At 42.4% G+C, this 18,257-nt stretch overlaps 1 protein-coding gene across 6 annotated transcripts in view; it reads right to left on the reverse strand.

Moving 5' to 3' along the window:
- Positions 1–18,257, reverse strand: part of SLC45A4 (solute carrier family 45 member 4) — a 135,744-nt gene that overhangs the window by 43,179 nt on the left and 74,308 nt on the right. Inside the window, exons 1-2 of one of the 6 annotated variants that reach the window (XM_050940840.1) lie at positions 8,786–8,851; positions 1,972–2,067 (exon numbers count right to left, since the gene is read on the reverse strand). The exons of 2 other annotated variants lie outside the window; for them this stretch is intronic. The gene's annotated coding sequence lies outside the window, so the exon portion shown is untranslated. Of the gene's footprint in view, positions 1–1,971; positions 2,078–8,780; positions 8,852–18,257 lie in introns of those variants that run through there. 3 more of the 6 variants (XM_050940842.1, XM_050940838.1, XM_050940843.1) reach the window with 3 other exon arrangements.

An 18,257-nucleotide genomic window follows, 5' to 3' on the forward strand; every position in this document is an offset into this window, starting at 1 on the left:
CCACAGCAAATAGATTTCTAGGATCTCTGTTGAAGAAAATGTTAACAGCTGCATTTTTCTTGGTCTGGAAAGAGACAACCTGGGTATCAGAGTTAGAGCCACAGAGAAAGTAGTTATGGTAATCAAGACAAGTGACCTGGGCATGGACTGGTTTTATCCACTGGGACAAGAAAGGATGACTGAAAACCCAACATCAGCTTGATGGTTAAGCATTACATTGGCCTTCCCTCACAACTGCAATTCAACTTCAAATGCAAATCTAATGCAAAAATACTATCTTCATAGTGAGGTCTTTTGCAAGATTTGAGAAGTGTAAACACAACTAGTTTAATTTTATAATAATCCTGCTTCCTCCTCTCCCCCACAATTAACACTGCAGTGACACAGATTACTACAAGAACAAAAAGTTTGCTAGGACAAGAGGTTAATGCCCATTTACAGAACCATGGGGGAATTTCAGGAGCAGTGGGTTCTTCCTTAGAAAGATTCCAGATTATAACAGGTCTTAGAGAAGCACTGGTTTCATTTTACTGGATCTGAAGGCTATAGGGAGAGATTAATTCCTCTGCATCATGCTCTGCTCTTCTCCCCGCCCCATGGCATGTGGAAATCAAAACAGGAATACTAAGTAAGCTAATTTCTTGCCTTTGGGTCCAGCTAGGGTTTCCAACTTTCTACTCGAAACCAAACTGAACACCCTTGCCATGCCCCCTGCCTCAAGATCCTACTCCTCACTCCCTCCATCCCGCCTCACTCGTTCCCCCACCCACTCTCAGTCACTTTTGGGCTGGAGCAGTAGGCTTGGGTGCAGAAGGGAGGGAGGGCTCAGGCTGGGGGTGTGGACTCTGGGTGCAGGAGGAGGCTCAGAGCTGGGGCCAGGGATGAGGGGTTTGGGGTGCAGGAGAGGGTTCTTGATCAAGGGCAGGCGTGAGAGGGGTTGGAGCGGGTTCAGGGTGTGCGCTCCAGCCAGGCAGCACTTACCGCAGGTGGCTCCCAGTCAGTAGCACAGTGGAGCTAAGGCAGGCTCCCAGAAGCGGCCAGCACATAGGTGCAGGGTCCAAGGTGCTCTGTGTGCTGCCCAGGGTGGCAGGTGCTGCCCCGCAGCTCTCACTGGCTGTGGTTCCCGGACAATGGGTGCTGCGGAGCCAGTGCTCGGGATGGGGCACCACATGGAGGCTCCCTAGCCCTTGCGCCTAGGAGCCGAACATACCGGCTACTTCTGAGAACTGCGTGGAATCAGGGCAGGTCACCAGGGTCCCTTTTTGACCGGCTGTTCCAGTCAAAAACCAGATGCCTGGCAACTCTAGGGCCAGCAAACAATGGGGAAAGTAGCAAGTTATCTAGAAACATCAAAACTTCATAGCTAAGAACAGTTACTATAGTGGTATCACTTCAGAAGTAGTTATTTGAAAGGCTGAGCATTTGTGGCCATTTTTAATACAGTAAAGCCTCAGTTACAAAACATCAGAGTTACTAACCGACTGGTCAATTACACACACCTCATTTGGAACTGAACATACGCAATTAGGCAGCAGATACAAAAAAAGCAAATACAGTACTGCATTTACCGTACACTACTAAAAAAGGGAAAGTTTAAAAAAAAAGATTTGACAAGATAAGGAAACTGTTTACACTTGTTTCATTTAAATTAAGATGGCTAAAGGCAACATTTTTCTTCTGCACAGTAAAGTTTCAAAGCAGTAGTAAGTCAATGTTCAGTTGTAAACTTTTGAAACAACCATAACGTTTTGTTCAGAGTTATGAACAACTTCCATTCCCAAGGTGTTTGTAACTGAGCTTCTACTGTAGTAAAAGGATTTTCATAATAGTGTCTAGGGCTCCAAAAAATCTTACATTTCATGCAGGTTCCGTTTAACAAAGCAGTCTCTTCATTTTACTTTAAAATATACCAATAGTCATATTAAATCTCAGTTATACTTTTAGAAGCGATGAGTTTAGTTTACATTTTACCTGGTATTCAAGCAGTTTAGGCATTAAAACAGCTGGCTTCCCTTCCTCAAGCAGTGCAAGCAGAGAGGCATAGTAAATAGATGGCAGTGAAGATCCCTGTGGAAAACTATAATGTTATAAACAAGCCACATGGCATCTTAAATGTAAAGGAGGACAGAGTCAGCACATTATGCTAGCTTTGTAAAACATTTGACTCAGGAAAAACTAAACTATTCCTCCACCCTGCCATATGAGTTCACCAAGCTTTCTATCTCGGTTTTTGTATCATCCCCAGCACCACAGTATCTCAGCTTGTTCCATATGGCAGGAGAAAATAGTGTGAACAATTCTACTACATTTATGTACTGCCGGCCTAGAGATAATCTTAACAAGCATGTATAAAGGTTGGGTAAAAAGCCACAAGACAATTTAGATACAAACAAATCTAAAGTGGTAAGATATGTACTGGGGAGGATGGACTGCTTACACAACAGCTCTTCTCCAACACCGATTTCTATGCATACTAGTATTTTACCTTGACCTTTAGTCAAATAGAGACAGTAACAACTACAAATTTAGTTAATATTTCAACAGAAATATTAAGTGAGCGTTATTTTATAACATTCTAGTGCAAGTTTTTTCATAAATACCCTGAGAAACATGAGAACTCTAGAAGGGTGGTAATCTTACAATTTAGTGTCAAGATTTTGACTAGACTAAAAAAAGTGAACCATTATTTGTGAAAAGCTTTTTCTATCTTTCACAGCTTTCTGGTCAAACATTTACCACATCTTTTGATGCTGCCCAATGAATCATTACGGAGATTATAAATGTCTATAAGCAGTAGGAAAAATAACTGGAAGCTGAGGGAGACGGTAGAAAAGAGGAAGAGTTATATTGGATCAGACTCAAGGCCCATCCAATCTGGTGGATTTTCTCCAATGGCTAGTATTAGATGCTAGAAAAGTGTAAAATGCTCAAACAATTACACACGAGTATGAATCAGGCAATCTCCTATGAACCCACATGCTGTGAAGCACGAATTATGCCAGGGGTGGCCAACCTGAGCCTGAGAAGGAGCCAGAATTTACCAATGTACATTGCCAAAGAGCCACAGTAATACGTCAGCAGCATTCCACACCCCCCCCCCCCAAATCAGCTCCCCTTCCCAAATCAGCACCTCAACCTCCCTACACCTCTCGATCAGCTGTTCCCTGGTGGGTAGGAGGCGGGGGACCAGCGAGAGCACAGCAGGCTCAGAGGAGGGGGCAGGGCCTGTGGCAGAGCCAGGGGCTGAGCAGCGAGCACGCCCTTGCACATTGGAGAGTTGGCGCCTGTAGCTCCAGCCCTGGAGTCGGTGCCTACACAAGAAGCCGCATATTAACTTCTGAACAGCTGCATGTGGCTCCGGAGCCACAGGTTGGCCAAGCCTGTATTATGCTTTTTAAGAGAGGTAGCCAAATTACACTTCTCTTTAATGAGAGTTTCACAGATGCAGATCAGATCGCATCACATCAATCCCAAATTGGTGAATTCAGGGGAGCAAATAGTTACCACTATTTTCCTCCAGAAAATTCTAACACTGAACATTTTAAACATTTGTTCTCTGGAAGCAAAAAATAATGATGGATGCAGAAAATGAGTTGTTCTACGAACAGTCTCAGAGAATACTAAATCATCCTCCAGAGTTGAGGAGATTCCAACTTGCTTTGCAGATCCAGCTACAGTCTGCTGAGGAACTGTCCTTTCCTTGTAACGCAGGACACTCTCCACTGATGCTTTGTATAGTTGGCTTCCAAAGAGGCTAGGCTTTATCACAGTCTAAAAATTTAGACTGTATTCTTTAAAAAGCAGTTTTACAAAACCTAATGAAAAGGTATTTTCTAAATTATTTTCCCAGGTGAATTAAATATTTACAAAACCTAATGAAAAGGTATTTTCTAAATTATTTTCCCAGGTGAATTAAATATTTACATGGACTGTTTACAGTCCAAACATTGCTGCATTATTGTGTGCAAGAGTGAAACTGCTAGTATATTTTCATTAGCCAAATTAAGTGAGAGGCTAAGTAAACTATTCGAACTGAGTATTTTAAAGATTAACCAACATTGTAGATCATCATAAGTAAGGACATTTGATAGCATGACAAGTGCTCCTTTGTAAAGGGAAGTCATAGAATATCTATTGCTTCTCTCCATTTAAGAGGGGGGAAAAATGGAGATAATCTGGACTTCCTTCCACAATTCTGAGAATTTAAATTTTCAGACTACTTAAGTACACAAGTGAACTGGTATATGGTCTAACTTAAAGTTCATTGCTTAACAATGCAGAAATTCTGTAGAAGTTTAATAAAATGTTTTAAATAACCCCTCATCCAATGGTGCCCAAAGTAACTTATTTTATAAAGTGACACGTTCGCTAAACTGCATGCCTGAACTCCTTAGCCAGAGAGGTGTTGTGCTTTTGGGATATATTGCTGGGTCTTTCTAACATTCAGGGACAATATTGTTATGATCTGCAAACACAAGGGGAGAAACAAAATACAATCGTTGAAGTCAACAACTTCCTCTATTGTCCTGTTTGAAATTGAAGGGTAAGGGATGCCAAAACACGTGACTTTGCTAATGCAGTAAACCCCAGCTAATGAAAACATGTTTACCATATATTTGCTAAGCACGAATAGTACTGCAGATCAAAGCTGTGGATACAATTACTAGGACTATTCAGGTGCCAATTCCTTCCTCTATATTTTAAAAGCAATACTGAAGGTTAAAAATATGGAAACTCAAAAAGACTCCTTTAGTAACAGATACCTAGAGAATATAAACTAGTATGCAAGGAAGAGGCTCTCCGAAAGATACAAGTTCTAGCCATAGGAAAAATAGGATCACCCAAAAATAGTCCTTGAGATCTAATATGATGCTATAGTTAGCCTAACAACTTTCCTAAAAAGCCTTTAAGCTCTCTGGTCTATTAAATATAAAACAGAAAAACAGGGCCATTAGAATACAAGTGGAAGAGCAGCACGACGGTTCTAGAGTTGTGTTAGGGAGGGAAGACAGGCACTTAACCATGACTCCTCTGCAGCTATCATGATATTAAGAACTTCCTCCACTTCTCTCAACTAGGCCTGTTACTCAACAGGTTTAATTCTTTGGGTGGAGGGAAGAGGAACTTCTTCTGCTGGGCAGGGGGAGTTATCCTGCCCTTCCCCCCCTCCCCAATCAGTCAATATTCTCTGTAGCCCAGAAAGGCAGAATTGAGCATCCCAGATTCTGGATTCTTAGATAAGGCCAGACAGAACGATTGCGATCATCAAGCCTGACTCCTGTGTAACATAGGCCATAGGACTTCCTTGAATTATTTGAACTAAAGCATCCTCTAGAGGGGGCGGGGGGGGGGGGAGGAGGAGGAAATAATCTAGTCTTTTGATTTAAAAAAAAAAAAAAAGTTTCCAGTTTCCAATCACAGCCCTTGGTAAATTGTTCCAATGGTTCATTATCCTCACCAGTTAAAAATTCACACCTTATTTCCCATCTGAATTTGTCTAGTTTTAGTTCCAGCCACTGGGTCTTGTTATATCTGTCACTGTAGAGCCTTGTTATCCAATTTCTACTCCCTATGTAGGTATTTATCAACTATGATCAAGCCACCCCTCATCTTGTTCTTTGACAGACTAACTAGACAGACTCAAGGAGCTCAAATCACTGTGAGGCATGTTTTCCCGCCCTATAAACATTTGTGTGGCTCTTCTCTGAAGATTCTCCAGTTTATCAACATCCTTCTTTAATTGTTGATAGCAGAACCAGACACAGTATTCCAGCATTGGTGGCACCAGCACCAAATACAGAGGTGATATAGCCTATTTACTTTGACTGAAGATTCCTCTCATTATACATCCAAGAACAGCTCCATGCTGGGAGTTCATATTAAGCCAATTATCTGCCATGACCTTATGTCCTTTTCAGTCACTGATTTCCATCCTGTAAGTATGGCCTGCATTTTTAGTTCTAGATGCATACTTTAGATTTGGTCATATTAAAAGACTATATAGTTTGTTTGCACCCAGTTTACCAAGCAATCCACAACACTGGACCACTGACCTGTCCTCTTAATTATTTACAAAAAGAACATGAGTACTTGTGGCACCTCAGAGACGAACAAATTTATTTCAGCATAAGCTTTCGTGAGCTACAGCTCACTTTTTCGGATGCATAGCATGGAACACACAGACAGGAGATATTTATACATACAGAGAACATGAAAAGGTGGAAGTATGCATACCAAACAGGAACAGTAATCAATTTTATGAGCTATCATCAGCAGAAGGAAAAAACAACAAAAAAAACAAAAAAAAAAAACTTTTGAAGTGATAATTGAGATGACCCATAGAAGGTGTGAGGAGAACTTAACACAGGGAAATAGATTCAATTAGTGTAATGACCCAACTATTCCCAGTCTGTTTAAACCTAAGTTAATTGTATCTAATTTGCATATTAATTTATTTGAGTTCAGCAGTCGCTCTTTGGAGTCTGTTTTTGAAGTTTTTTTGTTGCAAAATTGCCACCTTCAAGTCTGTCACTGAGTGGTTAGAGAGGTTGAAGTGTTTTCCCACTGGTTTTTGAATGTTATGATTCCTGAAGTCAGATGTGTTCATTTATTCTTTTGCGTAGAGACTGTCCAGTCTGGCCAATGTACATGGCAGAATGGCATTGCTGGAACATGATGGCATATATCACGTTGGTTGCTGATGATAGCTCATCTCAATTGATTAGACTCTTCCTGTTGGTATGCATACTTCCACCTTTTCATGTTCTCTGTCTGTATAAGTATCTCCTGTGTATGTTCCATTCTATGCATCTGAAGAAGTGAGCTGTAGCTCACGAAAGCTTATGCTGAAATAAATTTGTTTGTCTCTAAGGTGCCACAAGTACTCCTGTTCTTTTTGCGGATTCAGACTAACACGGCTGTTACTCTGAACCCTTAATTATTTACCACGCTCCGATTGCTGGATCATTTGCAGACATTAGCAGTGATGGTTTTATGTTTGTTTTCTTCCAGGTCATTAACATTTTTATGAAATAGGAATGGATTCTTGGCCTTATGCTACAAGACCACATTGGAAAACACCTGCTTGATGATGGTTCCCTGTTTACAGTTACCTATTAAATGGCTTAAAAACTGGCTGACACACCAAGTCAACATGGTACACTAAGACCATTCTAGTTTTTTTTGTTTTTTTTTTTAAATAAAATCAAAAATGTCATGTGGTACTAAGTCAAATGCCTGAAAGGTAACCTCCTATATTACCTTCATCAGACCTGTAATCTCAAAGATACATAATTGTTAACCAACATGGATTTATGGAAACTAGATCTTGTCAAACTAACATGATTGGGGGCTGGAGCACTGACTTTGAGGAGAGGCTGAGGGAACTGGGATTGTTTAGTCTGCAGAAGAGAAGAATGAGGGGGGGATTTGATAGCTGCTTTTAACTACCTGAAAGGGGGTTCCAAAGAGGATGGAACTAGACTGTTCTCAGTGGTACCTGATGACAGAACAAGGAGTAATGGTCTCAAGTTGCAGTGGGGGAGGTTTAGGTTGGATATTAGGAAAAACTTTCACTCAGAGTGGTGAAGCACTGGAATGGGTTACCTAGGGAGGTGGTGAAATCTCCTTCCTTAGAGGTTTTTAAGGTCAGGTTTGACAAAGCCCTAGCTGAGATGATTTAGTTGGGAATTGGTCCTGCTCTGAGCAGGGGGTTGGACTAGATGAGCTCCTGAGGTCCCTTCCAACCCCGATATTCTATGATGATATATTACTCCCCCTTAATACTATATTTAACTGAGTACCATATCAATTGATAGTCTTTTGTCCAGGACTGATAGGAGGCTCACAGGCCTATAGTACCTAGGTTGTCCCATTTACTCTTTTTAAATAGTGGCACAACATTAGCTTTCTTCCAGTGTTCCAAGTCTTGCTAAAAATCCCAACATTACTGACCCAGCAAGCTCCTCTTCCATCTTTTAAAACTCTTGGAATGCAAGTTAGCCAGACTTGCAGCTTTAATAATGTCTAGCTTTCGTAGCTACTGCACAACATCCTCCTAAGCTACTATGGATGGAAAGTGTTTCATCAAACACCTCATCTAGCTTTTTCTCCCAAATATAGAACAAAAAAGTATTTATTAAACACATCTGCCTTGTCTGCATTATTGCTAATCCTCTCATTTAGTAATGGACCAATATCCTTTTGCTCCTTACATAGTTAAAAATACTCATTGTCCTTGGCACTGATTAAATCATGCCTGTAGCTTGCAAACGAGGCTGCTGCTTGTATATTAGGCAGAGGCATGCTGTCTAAAAGGGAAGGGAGCTAGCCAACCTGGAGCAGGAACAGAGATATTCTGCAGTGTGAAGCAGGATAGCTAGGATGAACAGGCAGTCTAGGAAAGGAGGAACTAGGATGTTTCCCATAAAGGTAGATGAGGCAGCTTGGACAGAGTCTTGGCATGCACACATGGTGAGCTGGATTACACTCTTCCTTCCTTCCCCACCACCAGACCTCTAATGTGATGTTCTGAGGCCACAATGTGAACACATCAGTTGCAGGGAGTCAGGATCTCAGAATTTCCCAACTAATCTCATCCTCAGTACTCTATACCATAATACTACTAGTTTTTAAACTAAACAGGCCACTAGCAACAATTTAACTTTGACATGCAACATAAGTGTGGGTTAGTGTTATGAGAACTTATGAATTTCCTGATACTCAGTAAGCTATTAAAATAATAAGGTTGTAGATAAAAAAGTAATAAATACCAGCAATACCTAACCCTTATCTAGGTGCTTTTCATCTGCCAATCTCGAAGTGCTTTAAAAAGAAGTTCAGGATCATCCTCCTCCTCATTTTACACTGCAGGAATAGCAGTGTGGAGAGGTAAAAAGATTAATTTCTTGGAGCATGCGTTTCTGATTTGTTAAGTTTTGTGGCTCTCCACTGTGTTGGATTTTTGAAGTGGCTCTTCAGCTGTTAAGTTGGTGGAATGCCACTGCAGTGAACAAATCCACACTCTTGCTTGATTTTAAATGAAGCTTTTCAGATGATTTAATTACAACAATGCTTCTCCCCCCCACACACACACTTTGAAAAGCCTCGCATTAGTGGCACAAACATTTCTTAAAAGATTTGACAGACAGAAAAGAGTAAAAAAATGGCTACATTAGCACAGAAGGGCTTTTTTTCCCCCCCCTCTTTTTTTTTTTTTGACTAGCAGGTTTTAGGTGGGAAGGCTATGACTGATACAGAGGCAGCAGTGAAAGATACAATATGGGTGACTGGATGTGGAAGCTGCGGCATGTATATGATCCTGGAGGGAGTACCTGAAAAGAGTTTTGTCTGCATGAAGTGCTGCCTGATAGAAGAAAAGATCCGAGGCCTGGAGATGCAGGTGGAAACTCTGGTCGAGTTTAGAAGGGGGTTCGAGCAGATGTTGGAGCAAAGACATGAGGAGGCTGAAGGGGTAAGCTCAGACTTACAGATGGAAGCAGGAACTAAGAATTCTGAGGAGAGACTACTGGGTGAGGAAAGTGGACGGTGGAAGCATGTGACTAAGAGAACCAGGTGGAGGAAAAGATGGGCCAGCAAAGGAGAAACAGAACTCAGGAACAGGTTTGCAGAGTTGGAAAATGAAGAAAGGGCACAGCAGGTGGTCGCTGAAGGAGAGTGGGCAAGGAAAAAAGAAAAAAAGAGAAGAGCTGCTAATCCTACAGGAAGAGGGGAGGAGTCAATGGAGACAACACCAAATATGAGCCCCAGGAGGATACGGGAAGGGTTGCAGAGGATTGCAAGGGCGAATAGGAATTGGGAGGACTTGCAGCCAGTGGGAGCAGGGGATAGACTGGAGAATCACACTGTCACCAGGAAGAGGCAGGTCTACGTGATTGGGGATTCCTTAATGAGAAGAATAGACAGGCCTGTAATTAGAGCTGATCCAGAGAACAGAAGGGTGTGCTGTCTGCTGGGTGCTAAGATACGGGATGTGGACCTGAGGCTGAAAAGGATCCTAATGGGAGCGGGGAAGAATCTGTTGATTGTCCTTCATGTAGGAATGAATGATACTGCTAGATTCTCACTGGAACGTATCAAGGGAGACTATGCCAGACTGGGGAAGACACTTAAGGAAATCGAGGCTCAGGTGATCTTCAGTGGGATTCTGCTGGTTCCTAGAGAAGGGCAACAAAGGTGTAACAAGATTATGGCGATCAACAGATGGCTCAGGCAGTGGTGCTATAAGGAGGGCTTTGGGATGTACAGCCACTGGGAAGCATTTATGGACAGAAGACTGTTCTCTTGGGATGGACTTCACCTGAGTAAGGAGGGAAATAGACTTCTAGGATGGAGGCTCGCCCAACTGATTAAGAGAGCTTTAAACTAGGAATTTGGGGGAAGATGGTTGGGAGATGTCCAGGTAATCTCCACACCAAAATTTAACCTTGAGAGGGAAGAAAACAAAGTAAGAGAGGATACAGACGTGGGCAGAAGAATTGACATAAGGAGGAAGAGTAGTGTAGATACCAGTCTAATAGGTGATGCTGGTGGTAGAATGTCTGTGACTAACTGGGTAAAGAATGTCAGTAAAGCCAAATGGCAAAAATTAACATGTCTGTACACTAATGCGAGGAGCCTAGGTAACAAAATGGAGGAACTAGAGCTACTGGTGCAGGAAGTGAAACTGGATATTATAGGGATAACAGAAACATGGTGGAATAGTAGTCATGACTGGAGTACAGGTATTGAAGACTATGTGCTGTTTAGGAAAGACAGAAATAAAGGCAAAGGTGGTGGAGCAGCATTGTATATCAACGATGAGGTTAACTGTAAAGAAATAAGAAGTGATGGTATAGATAAGAGCGAGTCTGTCTGGACAAAAATCACACTGGGAAAGAAAGTTATTAGAGTCTCCCCTGAGAGAGTGCTTGAGGTGTGCTATAGCCCGCCGGGATCTGTTCTGGATATGGATAGAGACCTCTTTAATGTTTTTAATGAAGTAAACACTAATGGGAATTGTGTGATCATGGGAAACTAACTTCCCAGAGATATAGATTGGAGGACAAGTGCTAGTAACAATAATAGGGCTCAGATTTTTCTGGATGTGATAGCTGATGGATTTCTTCACCAAGTAGTTGAAGAACCAACAAGAGGGGATGCCATTTTAGATTTGGTTTTGGTGAGCAGTGACGATCTCATAAAAGAAATGGTTGTAGGGGACAACCTTGGTTCGAGTGATCATGAGCTAATTCAGTTCAAACTAGATGGAAGGATAAACAAAAACAGATCTGGGACTAGGATTTTTGACTTCAAGAAGGCTAACTTTAAAAAGAATTAAGGAAATTAGTTAGGGAAGTGGATTGGACTGAAGAACTTGTGGATCTAAAGGCGGAGGAGGCCTGGAATTACTTTAAGTTGAAGCTGCAGAAACTATCAGAAGCCTGCATCCCAAGAAAGGGGGAAAAAACCATAGGCAGGAGTTGCAAACCAAGCATCTCAGAAAGGTGATTAAGAAAAAGCAGAAAGCCTACAAGGAGTGGAAGATGGGCGGGATTAGCAAGGAAAGCTATCTTAGTGAGGTCAGAACATGTAGGGATAAAGTGAGAAAGGCTAAAAGCCATGTAGAGTTGGACCTTGCAAAGGGAATTAAAACCAATAGTAAAAAGGTTCTATAGCCATATAAATAGGAAGAAAACAAAGAAAGAAGAAGTGGGACCGCTAAACACTGAGGATGGAATGGAGGTTAAGGATAACCTAGGCATGGCCCAATATTTAAATAAATACTTTGCCTCAGTCTTTAATAAGGCTAAAGAGGAGCTTAGGGATAATGGAAGGATGACAAATGGGAAGGAGGATATGGAGGTGGATATTACCACATCTGAGGTAGAAGCCAAACTTGAACAGCTTAATGGGACAAAATCAGAGGGCCCAGATAATCTTCACCCAAGAATATTAAAGGAATTGGCACACGAAATTGCAAGAATTTTTAATGAATCAGTAAACTCAGAGGTTGTACCGTATGACTGGAGAATTGCTAACATAGTTCCTATTTTTAAGAAAGGGAAAAAAGTGATCCGAGTAACTATAGGCCTGTTAGTTTGACATCTGTAGTATGTAAGGGCTTGGAAAAAATTTTGAAGTAGTTAAAGACATTGAGGTCAATGGTAATTGGGACAAGTTACAACATGGTTTTACTAAAGGTAGATAGTGCCAAACCAACTTGATCTCCTTCTTTGAGAAGGTAACAGATTATTTAGACAAAGGAAATGCAGTAGATCTAATTTACCTCGATTTCAGTAAGGCATTTGACAGTTCCACATGGGGAATTATTAGTTAAATTGGAAAAGATGGGGATCAATATGAAAATTGAAAGGTGGATAAGGAACTGGTTAAAGGGGAGACAACGGGTCATACTGAAGGGTGAACTGTCAGGCTGGAAGGAGGTTACTAGTGGAGTTCCTCAGGGATCAGTTTTGGGACCAATCTTATTTAACCTTTTTATTACTGACCTTGGCACAAAAAGTGGGAATGTGCTAATAAAGTTTGTGGATGACAAAGCTGGGAGGTATTACTAACACAGAGAAGGACCGGGATATCATACAGGAAGATCTGGATGACCTTGTGAACTGGAGTAATAGTAATAGGATGAAATTTAATAGTGAAAAGTGCACGGTCATGCATTTAGGGATTAACAACAAGAATTTGAGTTATAAATTGGGGACACATCAGTTAGAAGTAAAAGGAGAAGAAGGACTTTGGAGTATTGGTTGATCACAGGATGACTATGAGCCACCAATGTGATATGGCCATTAAAAAAGCTAATGCGGTTTTAGGATGCATCAGGCGAGGTATTTCCAGCAAAGATAAGGAGGTGTTAGTACCGTTATATAGGGCACTGGTGAGACCTCATTGGAATACTGTGTGCAGTTCTGGTCTCATGTTTAAGAAGGATGAATTCAAACTGGAATAGGTTCAGAGATGGGCTACTAGGATGATCCGAGGAATGGAAAACCTGTCCTATGAAAGGAGACTCAAAGAGCTTGGCTTGTTTAGCCTAACCAAAAGAAGGTTGAGGGGGGATATGCTAGCTCTTTATAAATACATCAGAGGGATTAATATTAGGGAGGGAGAGGAATTATTTAAACTTAGTACCAATGTGGAAACAAGAACAAATGGGTATAAACTGGACACTAGGAAGTTTGGACTCGAAATTAGACGAAGGTTTCTAACCATTAGAGGAGTGAAGTTCTGGAACAGCCTTCCAAGCGGAGCAGTGGGGGCAAAAGACATATCTGGTTTCAATACTAAGCTTGATAAGTTTATGGAAGAGATGGTATGATGGGATAGCCTAATTTTGGCAATTGATCTTTGATCATCAGTAGGTAAGTATGCCCAGTGGTCTGTGATGGGATCTGAGTTACTGCAGAGAATTCTTTCCTGGGTGCTGGCCGGTGAGTCTTGCCCACATGCTCAGGGTTTAGCTGATCGCCATATTTGGGGTCGGGAAGGAATTTTCCTCTGGGGCAGACTGGCAGAGGCCCTGGAGGTTTTTCACCTTCCTTTGCAGCGTGGGGCATGGGTCACTTGCTGGAGGATTCTCTGCAACTTGAGGTCTTCAAACCACAATTTGAAGACTTCAGTAACTCAGACATAGGTTAGGGGTTTGTTATAGAAGTGGATGGGTAGGATTCTGTAGCCTGCTTTTTGCAGGAGGCTGGACTAGATGATTATAATGGTCCCTTCTGACAAAGTCTATAAACAGGGACTTCTCCTTAGGCATTAGTGACATTAGTTCTGCTGGGGGCTGGCCTGTCGGTTTTGATTGTTTTAGCTGCACACAGAATGAGTGATTAGTACAAAGTCCTTGAAAGGTTCTTCAATCCACTTCTCTGGGGGTCACATCTTTCATACTCCACCAAGGGCGGTCTTGCTTCTGCATTTGTACAGCACCTGGCATAATAGGTTCTTGATCTATGACTAGGGCTCCTAGATATACCAAAGCAGCAAAGAATCCTGTGGCACCTTATGGAGTAACAGATGTTTTGGAGCATGAGCTTTCGTGGGTGAATACCCACTTCGTCAGATGCCATCTGACGAAGTGGGTATTCACCCACGAAAGCTCATGCTCCAAAACATCTGTTAGTCTATAAGGTGCCACAGGATTCTTTGCTGCTTTTACAGATCCAGACTAACATGGCTATCCCTCTGATACTAGATATATCAAATACATTTGTATTACTGTATTGTCTACTCCCCCCTCCCTGCATGGGCAGGAAGAAAGCTACTGTCTTACAGGAGACACTTTGGGTTATACTTTACAGTGAAAGAATGGGCTTTCCAGCTAGCCATTCATCACCCCGGTTACATTTTGAATAATGAACTGAAAGTGCAAAGTTCCTTATTGGGCAAATTAGCACAGACTGAATTGTGGTGCTGAAGAATTTTATCTTTAAGCATTGACATACTGTATGTCAGTGACGCCTCAAAACTGAAGATCCATTTCAAACCAAAGGCATCACAGAGCCACAATATCATTCCAAGGCTGACATTGTGCTGCTTGTTGTGACATTCTGTCTTCTTGTCTTAATGTTTCCATGCATCATGCAATGAAAATCCCAGCAAGAAGAAAGCACTATTAGGACATCGTGATGCAGTTTTGTGACCCTGAATTTATTCAACAGTATTTCTCTACTCCTCTTTCCCATGTCGACGGTGGGAGATGCTATGTTCCCTTCTCCAAAAAAAAAAAAAAGGAGAACTAAAAGACAGCTATCGAAAAATCTCTATGCTAGGAGAAAGCCTAGGGACTCAAGAATTTTTGTTCAATACTCCAAAAGCCTAGCTAGAGTCTGCAAGCATGGGAAGCACTCTTGGGATTCAAAGCCTTGCTCAGATATCAGATCAGCAGACTTCAAGAGCCACAGAAGGAGGGCACCTGAAAACTATTACTGCATATAGAGCACTATTTGAAAGAACTGCCTCTTTCACAGCCTATATAATAAGGCCAAGATGGTACACTTTTCAGAGCAGCCTCTTCCTTCCTTTTATTATAAAATACAATAGAGAGGAGGTAGTGCTCTGTTCTTAACTCAGTTAAGGTCAAAAACTATAAAAAGGATTAAAAAAAGAACTAGATAAGTTAATGGAGAATTGGTCCATCAATGGCTATGAGGCAGGATTGTCAGGGATGCAATACCATGCTCTAAGTGTTCCTGATGGCAGTTTGCCAGAAGTGGATAATGGGATGGACTGATGATTGCCTGTAGTGTTCATTTCCCTCTGAAGCACCTGGCATTGGACATTGTCCGAAGACAGGCTACCGGGCTAGATGGACCATTGGTCTGACCCAGTATGGCCGTCTTATGTTAACTCCATCAAAACCTCAATGTTCTTTCTTAGGCAGCGGTTCTCTAGGTATTTCATGGGGAAGACCACTTTATAAAAGGAAAAATTTCACCAAGACTCCAACATGTGATTCTACAAAGTAAATTCGAGACACACATTAAATGGTGAGCACATATCAACCTAGAAATTTATTTCACAGCCAGGTTATCCCAAAACCAAGCACTACAAACGCATGAAATTCAGAGCTAAGTTTAAACCTGAAAAAAACTCAAAACATGTGAAGATATGAAAATACAATTAGGCACCCAAAACAACCTTAACTCTGCACTGTAGCAATGCCATGCAATAACCATATAAAGAGCACATTAAAATTTGTGTGCAACGTTACTGAAAACTGACTTTGAAAGAATCTCCTCTTCATTTTCCCCCCGTAAGAACACTACAGGTCAGAATTAAGGTGATTTTCAGGCACCTCAGCTACATTTTCCCAACATGCTGGTGGTTTGGGTGGCAGGGATTGTCGTGGCCCTCAGAATCTGTATGCCCAGGGCGACTTCTACCAGCAGCATTAAGGGAAGGGGTGGGGTGGCCTTCCTGTGTTCTTTCGTGGCTGCAACACCACTCTCCTCCCGAGCTGCCTCGGACAAAGACTAATTTGGTAGGCTTAATACTGGTCCCTGGTCTCAAAGCAACATCCATGTTGCTGGGGGTAAGGGCATTGTCCACCTGCTCACTTGTGCTCCTGACGCGGGTTTCCCCACAAGTTGCAGCACAGGGCCTGTTGCCCATGCTGCTAGGTCATACTCACCATGGCTGGAACAACAAACCAGTTAGTTGAATAGCTAGGCATCCCAATTATGTTCCGGTTTGCACTTGTGTTAAATAGCAACCTTGCACAAGACCCAGGGTATGCACTGACAAAGACTGCCTTGTGGTTTGTATGCCTTACAGTTGAAAGCTTGGCCTTCAGCACATCCTCTGCACCTGCAGAGAGGCTATAGCAGATTAGAAGGCAGAAATAGAACACATGACGACATCTTCAATGAGATAATGAATACCTCCAGGACAGATGACTGCAGGATTTCATTTTCAGAAAAACTGGACATGGAGATGCTCTCCTGCTCTTAGGAGCTTGAGCGTGCCACACAGGATGAGATGCTGTGGATCATGATGGACCAGAGACGTTGAAGCATCTGGTTGAACTTCAAGAGAAACAGCTTGAGGCTAGACTCCACTCCCTCTGCAGTCCCTACACAGTGGCCTGCAAGCATCACCCTGTTCCCAATCCCCCTTCCCCAGATCTTCCAGGACTTGGGTACCAAGAACAAAAGGCAGCCATTCAAAAACCTTTGATGGACAAGACTTCTATGCTTTCATAGACAAACTGACTGTTTCTCCCCTCCCAGTTCTCTCACACTGTTTGCCCAAGGTTAAATTCAATTATTTTCCTGTTCTTTATGTTTGTGTCATAAAAGTCAACACTGCGAGAATGAAATGCTCTATTTATTCCAAGCATGAGGGCTTGGGGGAAGGGGAGGTACAGGGAAACTGAGGCAACAGAGGGGAAGGCATAATGCAGATAAGCGACACACATTACTGTGGCTCATTACTGAAGCCTCCCAGAAATGCAGAGCTCCTTGTTGGGATATTGCCCTGGTATCTGGCTGCTCAAAACTAACTGCCAACCTACCTGCTTTCTTGCCCCATCCCTGCAGACACTTTTTCCTTGGTCTCAGATATTATAGCGCATGCAGCGAGAACAATGATATATTGCTTTCACTGAGGTCTAATCTAGTAAGCAACCTGCACCAGTGACCCTTTAAATGTCCAAAGGCACAATTCACCACCATTCTGCACTTGCTCAGCCTACTGTTGAACTGCTCCTTCCTGCTGTGCAGGTGGCTGGTGCACAGCTTCATGAGCCATGGGAGCCAGGGGTTGGCTGGGTCTCCCAGGATCACTATTGGCATTTCAACATCAATGGTTATTTTTCAGTCTGGAAAGAAAGTCCCTGATTCTGCTTTCTGAATAGACCTCTGTTCCTAAAGATGTGCGCATCATGCACCTTTGACCATCCTACGTTGATGCCCTGTGATCTACCAGCTCTTGCAACACCATTGAAAAGTATCCATCACTATTTATGTACTCTTTGGCAAGATGGTCTGGTACCAAGATAGGGATATGCATGCCATCTATCGCCCTGCGGAAGTTAGGGAACCACAGCATGACAAAACCATCCACTATGTCCTGCATGTTGCCCAGAGTCACTACCCTTCTTTGGGGAAGTTGATTAATGGCCCTCCACACTCTGATCACAACAGCTCCTACAGTGCATTTACAAACTCCAAATTGATTCCCCACAGACCGGTAGCAGTCTGGCATTGCAAGCTTCCACAGAGCTATTGCCACTTGCTCCTCCACTATCAGAGCAGGACTCATTTTAGTGGTGCTGTGCTTCAGGCCTGGGGAAAGCTCTGCACAAAGTTCCCGGAAATTGGCCTTCCACATTCAGAAGTTCTGCAGTCACTGATCGTCATCACATAGTTACATAATGATGCAACCCCACTACTCAGTGCTGGTTTCCCAGGACCAGAAACAGGGCTCCACCATATTTAGCTGCTGTACACCTGCCAGCAGCAACTGGGAATTGTTTCACTCCATGGCTTACTCAAGCAGTCCTGCTGTGACATAACGATGATCTGCATGGTGGCTCTTGTATCAGGTCTGGAAATACTGCAGGATAAGACAAAGTGTTTGTAATAAGAACAGCCATATTGTGTCAGAACAAAGGTCCATCTAGCCCAGTATCCTGGCCACTATCAGAGGACAATGCCAAGTACCCCAGAAGGAATGAACAGAACAGGTAATCAAGTGAACCATCCTCTGTTACTCATTCCCAGCTTCTGGCAAAC

This window comes from Gopherus flavomarginatus, chromosome 2, assembly GCF_025201925.1.
Source record: "Gopherus flavomarginatus isolate rGopFla2 chromosome 2, rGopFla2.mat.asm, whole genome shotgun sequence".
NCBI lineage: Eukaryota > Metazoa > Chordata > Testudines > Testudinidae > Gopherus > Gopherus flavomarginatus.